The following is a 9,889-nucleotide window of genomic DNA, read 5'->3' on the forward strand; positions in this document are numbered from 1 at the left end:
TTATTACAAATTTGTAAAGTAGGAAAAAATTAAAGATAAATTTGTAATCTTACTTATTTATATGCTAATTTGACATATTTTCTCCGATTTGACGCAGTTTGGTGCAAATAGAAGAAAAGTTAGTGTTGAAGCTCACCTATTCGATGCTTGATGCTATAGCATTCCTGCAACAAAGGCCATGCAGACGTGGGTTGATGGTTGATCAGTATGGGATATCCTAAATTCATTTGTTGGAATCTCAAATTAATTATGCAGCTCACAATTGGATCACTGAAGTAGACAAGCCTATTGCCAAATTTGAAGCCCAAATCGTCCACTGAGGAGGAAAGAGCCAAATTCGGCTATGGAAGTCCAACTATCCAAAAAAAAACAATTAATTTAGGCACCCAAGATTGGTTAGAATAGCACAAATCAGCCACAATAGTTTTACCATGTAACCGTTCAACTCCTTCCCGTAAATCAAGCATGAGTTAGCTATATTTAGCAAAGTCATCCACCTTCATTCCTTAATACAAGGGGTCGACCATGCATGAGAGAAAAAAAGGTGGGATTATCATGCTAAAAATAGCAAACTCAAGGGACTTCTCGCTAGTATAAATAGAGAGGCATTTGCTTTCCATTTCACTCATCCCTTACTCATCATCTCTTCTCCTTTTTCTCTCTTCTTTCACTTCTCATTTTCTATTCTTCAAAGAGTGTTTGAATTTATTTATTTATTAATAATGTTTAATTATCAATGTAATAATTATTATCACTTAATTAGACTTTGAATCCATATTAAATTATAATTATTGTTTAGATTAATTATCATTTAATTGGTGTTATAATTATGTACCAATTAAAACCAATATTTAGCACTATAAACATACGCATTAGTGAGACATTTTCATTCAAAATAACATCTAAAGGATTACTGAAAAAACTCATATTTTAGCATTATTTTATAGGTTTTCTTTCCATCACCAAAGGGGTATAGTTTTCATTATTATTTGATATTTTACTATTATTTTATTTTAATAATATTGACATAATTGTGAATGTTATTTATCATTACTTTGTGAATTATTACGTAAAATCACATGCAACACATACGAGATGAGAACTATTAAAAAATAGAGATAATATAACTTTTGACCCCTGAACTTGAAAGTGGATAAAAAAAATTAAGGACCAATGTGAATCTACTTACTAAACGCCAAAAGACACATTATCCCTAAAAAAATAAAGTTCGAGGTTTGTAAAGAGAATTATCCCCAAATTTTATACAACAATATATTCTCCAATAATCATATACTAGTATACATACACTTATTTTCCAAGCAACGACAGCAGGGATTGTCCAAAATATATTCTCCAAATCAGAATTTTATGGACTGCTCAAAAGAATATATTTCTTTTAATTGATGGTTCCCTTCTGCTTTTATTTTTCATCATCCACACATCCAGAATCCAGATGACTTAAAAAGCTGCTCCATCTACACCAAAGTTAATGAAAACAATAATAATCTTATATTATATCAAAGAAACCAATTAAAAGAAATAATTTTTTATTCCTTCAAAAAAATGAAATATTTTTAATTTTTAATTTTCTTTTAATTGATTTCTTTAATTGTAATTTTCTCTGGTTTTGGGTTATTTGAATGAGACATTTGCTCATTAGGTAAGGGTTTAATCCATATTTATAGCGAATCAATTCTACTTATAGCAGCTGATATAATTGTAAATTATAATTTAAAAATAATCACCGGTTTTATACTTTTTTAGTATGACTTTAATCTAATTTATCCATACAATATTTTTAGTAAGATTCTATATTCAAAATTTAATATGTATAACATTTTTCTTCGTAATCAAATGCGACATCCTTTGGGAAAAAAAACACTGTGTTGTGTGTTTTTATATATATATATAAAAAGGGACCAGAGACAAAAGTACTTGAGAATTTGAAAAAAAAAAATTTGTTGATGGGCATGAGCTGGCTTTTCCATGACAATGAAAAGATTTTTGGTTGGATTTGATATGAAAATGAGGAACAGCCAAGCAAAGGCATCTCCTTCACCAACTTCAATTCAACTCGTCTTCCTCCAATTGGTTCATTGTGTTCATAATAATTCACATCAAATCATATATATTTTTCCGTTTTTTGTTTTGTTTTTGAATTTATTAATAGCTATGAAGCTTAGTTAGAGAATACCAATTTCTAAAATCCCAAATTTTACCTGACACCCCCTCCAAGTTTCAACATTTGAAAAACATGCTAAAAATTTGGGCATTGTAGCATGTTTGTAATTAATTTTAAAAAATGCTAGACCTAATTTAAAATATAATACAATCATAAAAATATATTAAAATTTATATAATATAAATTAAATTATTAAAAGATATAGAGATATGAAATAAGAAAAAAGAAACCCAGAAAACGAAAATAAGGAGCATGGATCTCGTTTGCAAACACACAAAAATATCCGGAAAATAGTACAACAATGTGGCAGTGGCAGAGTTTAATAGATAAAAATTCAAGAAAGTCAAACATTATAAAAGTCTAGAAGGTTGTCACGTGGTCCTAATAATTGTATTTTATGCAATGGGTGGGGTCCTTGGGAGAAAAATTAAAACAATACACATAAAATTATTATTATTATTATTTTTATAAAATCTTAGGTTAAAAAAGCGACTTTTTTTTTAAAAAAATACATCTCGAATTTACGTTCCTTTAATTACTGTAAACCATATCAATTGAAATATATATGATTATCTTAAAATTTACATAACATAGAAAATTTAATTTATCATATAATAGAAAACATAGGAAAAAGAGAATTATTTGAATTAGAAGGCATGATGATGAAGTAAGAGAAGGGGTGTGGGATGAATGTTTAGCAGCAGATCCAAGATTCTGAAACAAACAGAGCAGAGCGTCCAAATTGAGCCACCAAAAACTGTTTGACAAATATGTTATATATGTCGCTGAAACAAACAGAGCAGAGCGTCCAAATTGAGCCACCAAAAACTGTTTGACAAATATGTTATATATGTCGCATACAATACATACAATTCAATGTTGTCAATTTTTGAGTCTTTAAATATCCATGCTAATCACCCTTCTTTTTCCAAGTTCCATTTTGCTATTTTGTGTAACTTCAAACTTTCTTTTCCCAGTATTTTAGTATGATTTTTTTATCCATGTTTCGAGTTGGATTAATTATTTGTTGTGTGGATTTATAGAATAAAAAAAATCAAATTTTAAATATATAATATAGTTTTATTTTAAATATTTAATACGTATTCAAAAAATAATAATTAAAATTAAATCGAACCAAAAATATCAAATTAGGAGCCGACTGTACTAATTTGGAGTAAAAGGAAAAATCAATTTAATCGTAGACCAATTTAAATCTCAGTTAAACTACGAATCGGATGAGCTAATAAAAAACCAATACAACCATTTTTATATTCTTGGGCCAAATTTCTTGGCTCAAATCGAAAACAAAATGCAACACTATAATTGGCACAAATCTCTTAACTATTATTTAACCCTTCCGAGCCCAAAATAAAACTAACGAATAAAAAACTGAAGTTAAAAAAAAAAAAAGTTAAGGTAGCCTTAAAAGTTGGGCAATATACCTAAACCAAACTAAAAGCTTTGCTGATTGTTCCGTGTAGCCGTCTACCCCACTTCTCTTTTCTTAAGTCTCAAACTTTGCTATTGTTGGTTGCTGTCTCCGGTCACCGCCATTAAGGTGAGATCTGATTGCTTCTCCTTTTTTTTTTTTAACAACTACTCTTTTTTTTACTGTTGATAACTCTCATATTTAAAATTATCTTAATATAGTTTTCATAATAATTTTGAAGATAATTTTAGCATTTAGATTAATTTTTATATCATATTATAGCTTTTCGAATTAATGATATTTTATTTAAATTTTGTTTGTTTTTATCATTTTTTTAAGTTAGTTCAAGTTTACTTGTTATTTTCCCTTTCTATATTGTATGGATAAAGAATGGAAGACTTGGAGCATATAGTAAAAAGTGATGAAGTCTTCTGCTCCACTGGATTTAATTTAGTGCAGTAGAGTATGCTCTTAAATTCTGAAATTTTGATAGCAAGCAATTTGCCCCCACTGCAATTTTTGCATGAGGTGGAGTGGCGCAATTAAAACCTTAAAAACAAGGGTGCTGATATTTAAGATGAAAAAGAGGTAAATAGGGGAAACTCAACTTAGAGGCTAAGGAACAACTCTCACACACACTAAGGACAACTTCAAGCCTGCAAAGATGATAAGAAGAAGAGAGCTAGAGTACTCAGCATAAACTCTTGTAACTATTTTCTCTCTGATTATTTTCCTTTACTTTTTATTGATACAAGTTTGTTGTAAATCTCTTATTGTGTTATGTTCTTAACTCAATATGAACTAAACTTTATTTTCTCAGAACATTGATAGATATTATTTCTTAGTTAATTAATTTATTTTTCTCTTTGATTGTTTCGGTCTTTGTTAATTATTTATTCAGTTCTACCGATGCATTTTCCAAAGATTGTCTAGACCAATGCCAACTAGGAGCATCAGTGGGGACTAAAAAAAAACTATCATTTTTGGATTGGTAAATTTTGGTAACAACTATGTTTGGGTTATGGTTTCCTTCATTGGTTGAGATACTCGATAGCCCATCCTTGATATCCAAACTACATTTAGAAAGAGATATTGGAGATTAGTTTAGATTGGATCGAAAGAAACCTGAAACTAGTACAAATCCCTTAAAAAATTACGTAACCCAACCAGCCCAAGATAAAACAAATGAATACAAACTGAAGTTCACAAAAAAACGTTAAGGTAGCCTTAAACGTCAAACAATATACCTAAACAAAACTAAAAACTTTGTTGATTGCTTTGTGCTGTCGCCTACCCCACTTCTATTTTCTTAAGTTTCAAACTTTGTTATCGTCAACTGTTGTCTCCAGCCACCGTCATTAAGGTGAGATTTGCTTGCTTCTTTTTTTACAACTGTTTTTTTTTTGTTAGCTATTTATCACTTAGCTTACATTTGAGACTTTGGATTCATGATGCTCATACTTATCATAAACTATTATGTTTAGGAAATTCAATAAATGGTTGAGAGTACATGGAGATGATATTGTGATGTATGTGTGTAAATTATGTAAAATTAAGTGACTTGGAAGGTTATGGCTTAACAAGTCGTGGGTATAAAATACCATAATTAACTAATAATTGGGTATGAGAATTTAGTTACCATGAGCGATTTTTAAAAGTGATTTAGAATATATATATATGTGAAAATTTGGTGAAATATAATATTATTAATGAAAAATTGAAAATATGACTTTATGGTAAAATTTAGTAATTTATTTCCAACCTTGCAAGTTGTCGATAGAGTTGACACATTATTAAATGTGAACTAAAAATGTGTATACTGGCACCTTGGCTATTTCAAAGTTTAATAAGTTGCCATAATTGAATTGTTCATTAAGTGGCTTTGGTATGTGACAATGTATCACTTATAAATGGAAGTTTAGTTTAATGTGAGGCCATAAAGACTCTTCTCGAATTTTTGCCTTGAAAATGTTGGTGAATGAAAGAAATGGTTATAAATGATCCTTTAAAAAACATAGTGAGAACCATGAATGTGAAATTGAGGCATAAGATGATTTTTGTGAAAATTTTCCAATACCTTTGTTTAGACAAGAATGGCCTGAACAATCTTTGAACTCCGTTAACTTTACTTGTATCTCTATCTAAATAATATACTTATAAATGCGTAAATGGCCTTATCTGAAATAAGTTACTTCTGAACTAAATGAGCCCTAGTAAATTTAGTGAAAAAGTTAGGATACGAGCGACATGTTGATAGGGATGAGATATATTGCCTTTGGGCCTAGCAATTGAGTGCTTTCTAGTGCGTTTTAGAAAGTTGAGTGATTTGCCACAATTCGTTGTGGCAAATTAAGGTCTTTCTGGCACTTAACAAGTTTGTTTTCTAGTGTTTTTATATATTTTTATTTCAATTTCGGTTTTTATTTTCTTAGGTTTAATTTTAGTAAAATAAGTGTTTTTATGCAGTTTTTAGTGTTTTGACAACTAGTAAGGCTAACTCGAGCCTCGGATATGACTAATGGGTTATTTGAATGTGTAGGGCATCGATTTTGGCTTAAGTATGGAAGGAATGATGGTCATGTTGCAACATCAACATCCAGCATCGCGACACTGAATTTCGAAGCATCGAGGGCTGAAAACAGAGTTAACGTCACAACGTGGGGATCTTGGTGCCGTGACATAAGCGTCGCTGAAAAGATGATGTCAGTGGCCATATGATCAGAATTGAAACCTGTAATTTGGTTATTCAACCTTTATTTTGCCCTAGGCTTTGCCTATATATACACTATTATAATCTCATTAGGTCGGTTGTTGATAGCTAGATAATTAAATATTTTTATTTTTCTTTGTAATTCATTTATGTTCGTCTAGTTAGGATTCTTCCTGTTCCGATGTGAAGATGATTGTGAGCGAGGGATTGCTTTGGCACCGCACCTCAATTAATTATCAATGAGCAATTTTTTTATTTATATTTTATTCTTTAACTTATATTTTGTTTCTCTAGCCAATTAACATTAGTATGGATATTAGAATAATCTTGTGTTTGATTGTGAGTACTCACCATTATGTTTTGTGATTTGGGCGAGAAGCCTTGGGACAGGTTGAAGAGATAAGGGAATGTCGAGCTAAGCTCCATCCAATGGGATATGTTGGTGTGTTTGGAGAGTGGTTGGCTTTATGCTACACTTATGAGACATGTTAAGTCTCTTTGAGTCAAAGTAAGTAGTGATAAGGAGATTTGCTTATCCAATAAAAAAGTACATGTGAATAAGATTGTGTTTTCTGAAATATTATGTTTTACAGTTTTAAAGCTAACTGACAATAAGCAACTGCGAACTGAATTCCGCGTAAGTATGGCGAACCTAGTTCCTTGTAACACCTCTCACCTGTACCCGATGCCGGGATAAGGTTCGAGGCATTACTAAGACTTTACATTTTGAAACGTACCAAATTGGGTCACTAAGTTTTACTCAAATTTTAAGCTTTTCGTCCATGAACAACTCGTCCCTTATATAGGCCTATAACATACCCAAAGGCAATGCGGGACAAATTCGGGTAAGTTTGATAAACCTTGGGCTCTTTAGGAAAATTTTTTCCTTATCATAAAGTGTCACACGCCCGTGTAGGTGGGCCGTGTGGACTTACACGCCTGTGTGACTTAGGGCACACCCATGCCCTTCACCCGTGGGCAACACTGACTTATCAACACGGTCATGGCACACACCCGTGCTGCCTGCCCGTGGACGACACTGTCTTTTTAACACGGGCATGGTGCACGCCCGTGTGGCCTACCCGTGTACAACTTTGAACTAAAATTTTAAGTGCAGGGGACACACAGCCATAGCACACGCCCATGGGAGGGAACCGTGTGTCACACACGGCCTAGACACACGCCCGTGTGTCTAACCATGTGGACTCTAATAGGCTATTTTCCATGCCTTTAGTCACCCCTTTCTACTACTTGTGTTTAGTGGTTACCAAATTCAAAGTAAAACACAATTATACACTTATAAATAACCTTAATTAAATTAGATGTATGAAAACCTCATATCATTGGTTTCATACATGATAGGTTATTTCCCATTTGGTGTTTATGGGTTCCCATGTCACTTTAATTCATTCGAAATTGGCTCGTTCATGTGACTCATTCCCAATTGGTAACGACCCATCACTTGTAAATAAAACCATGTATAAATTCGTAGGTCATAGCCTACTTCAATTAAGCCAATTTTTGTGGCCATATACAAAGAAATAAACATATTTTTACTTGCCTTCATTTGGCAAATCAAATGACACATATAACAAAATACTGAAAAATACTATACATGCCATTGAACAAAACAAACAAAGTCTTTATACCAAAGCTTGTCTAGTTGATAGTGTGTTGACTCTCCAATCGTCTCCCAATCCTTTCGAGTCCTCGAGCTCTATGAGACAGGGAAAAAGAGAGGGGTAAGCATTTACATGCTTAGTAAGCTCGAATAATCAGAAAGTTAACTTACCGAGTAATTAGCATACATCCATATTTAAATCATGGTATCATCAATTATGAAACTATTCCCTATCACATGCACTCAATCAATGAGTTAGTTACATAACAAAGCATCATGTAATTTATGTAGATGAGCTCATCATTCATCATCTTATTGACATACATCATGTTAATCCCGTTAAGTTTCTAGGAAATCTCGATGGAATACCTATTATCCGTCAATTCTTACGAATGATCATTTCACATATATGCACTCCCGTGAACCTCACATCTCATGGCAGGATTACCAGTCCAGGCTAAATCTCTTATAACGAAAAACACCCTTAATGAGCTCGGATCTGAATTACCAGTCCAGGCTAAATTCAGACCCTAATCGGATTACCAGTCCGGGCTAAATCCATAATGCACACATATTCTTCGGAAGGCTTGATCATTCAAGGAACACTCATTCAGGTTAGATCCTTTTCATACTTGAGATCACGGATTACCCGTCTGGGCTAAATCCTTACTGCAACACATGCAGGATCTCTTTACACATATCAATGAGGGTTTGTCCATCGAATTCCCTTTGTCAACCTCATCCGAGACATTTTTCACATGTTACCATCAAATATGCATTTCTACAACATTTCATGTTAATAATAAATGCAATTATCATGCATTCATAAATCATTCAATTATGCATATTAGGGGTTTAATTTAAGTTATCCGAACTTACTTGGTATTCTTTTCGGAGTTGTGTTTAGGTTATTCCGAAACCTTGCATTTACCTCGATTGACCTCCAGAATTTATTCCTCGGGGTCTATAACAACAAAATTAACTTATTAATACACTAAATTATACATTTCAAGCTTAATATCTACCCCTAGTCCAAATGACCGTTTTGCCCTTAACCTTTCACATTTTTACGATTTAGACCCTAGGCTCGTATAATGAAACACATGCACTTTCTATCTTACCCAAGCCTAGCCAAACACTTTTCCTTCTTATGGTATCTCACATTTTCCATTATTTTCTCATTTCTACCACACATTTACATCTTTTTCAAAATAGTCCCTATAAGGGTTTCTCATGAAAATCAACTAGGAAAAGATGTTTAATACATATTTATCTTTCATATTTCTCCATAATCCATCAAAATACAAGAAAATCATGCATGGGTAAATTTTTAAACATGAAATCTAGCATGAAATATGGGTAGAAATGGAGAGAGCAAGCTACCAGGATTTCAAAAATACAAAAAGCATAAAAAACGGGGCTTGGGAGCACTTACTATTGAGCTTGGAAAGCTTAAAAACCCTAGCTATGGAAACCCTTGAAGTTTTGGCTGGATAAGGAAGAGAATGGGCTGATTTTGGTTCATTTTTTTCCCATTTTATTTCATTAAAATACAAAATGACCAAAATGCCCTTAAGCCTTTTCCTTAAAATTCCATCCATGCAAGCCAATTTTTGTCCAAAAACTTAGAATTTGGGAAAATTGCTCCCAAGAATTTTTAATTCATAACCCAAAACAATTTCATACAAATTACTTCTAGAATTCAAGTTTTGCAATTTATTCAATTTAGTCCCTAATTTCCAATTGAACACCTTACTCAAAGAATTTCTTCATGAAACTTTAACACATGCATATACTCATATTCTAGGCCTCATAATAATCATAAAGTAAATATTTTGATGTCGGATTTGTGGTCTCGAAACCACCATTCTGATTAGGCCCTATTTTAGGATGTTACATTCCCAGTTCAATGACCTTGCCAAAGCTTTTACTTAACTTATGTTTTGT

The 9,889-nt window shown here is 32.3% G+C and overlaps 1 long non-coding RNA gene across 3 annotated transcripts; it reads left to right on the plus strand.

The window, feature by feature from the left end:
* The first annotated feature begins 3,559 nt into the window (after window positions 1–3,559).
* On the plus strand, window positions 3,560–6,599 carry LOC121208240 (uncharacterized). 3 transcript variants are annotated; one of them, XR_005903218.1, is made up of 3 exons: window positions 3,560–3,740; window positions 4,001–4,317; window positions 6,151–6,599. It is a non-coding gene; the product is annotated as an uncharacterized lncRNA (long non-coding RNA). The 3 variants fall into 3 exon arrangements; XR_005903216.1 differs by lacking the exon at window positions 4,001–4,317; XR_005903217.1 differs by lacking the exon at window positions 3,560–3,740 and having other exon boundaries at window positions 3,793–4,317.
* The last annotated feature ends 3,290 nt before the right edge of the window (window positions 6,600–9,889 follow it).

Source organism: Gossypium hirsutum, chromosome A10 (assembly GCF_007990345.1).
Source record: "Gossypium hirsutum isolate 1008001.06 chromosome A10, Gossypium_hirsutum_v2.1, whole genome shotgun sequence".
Lineage (NCBI taxonomy): Eukaryota > Viridiplantae > Streptophyta > Magnoliopsida > Malvales > Malvaceae > Gossypium > Gossypium hirsutum.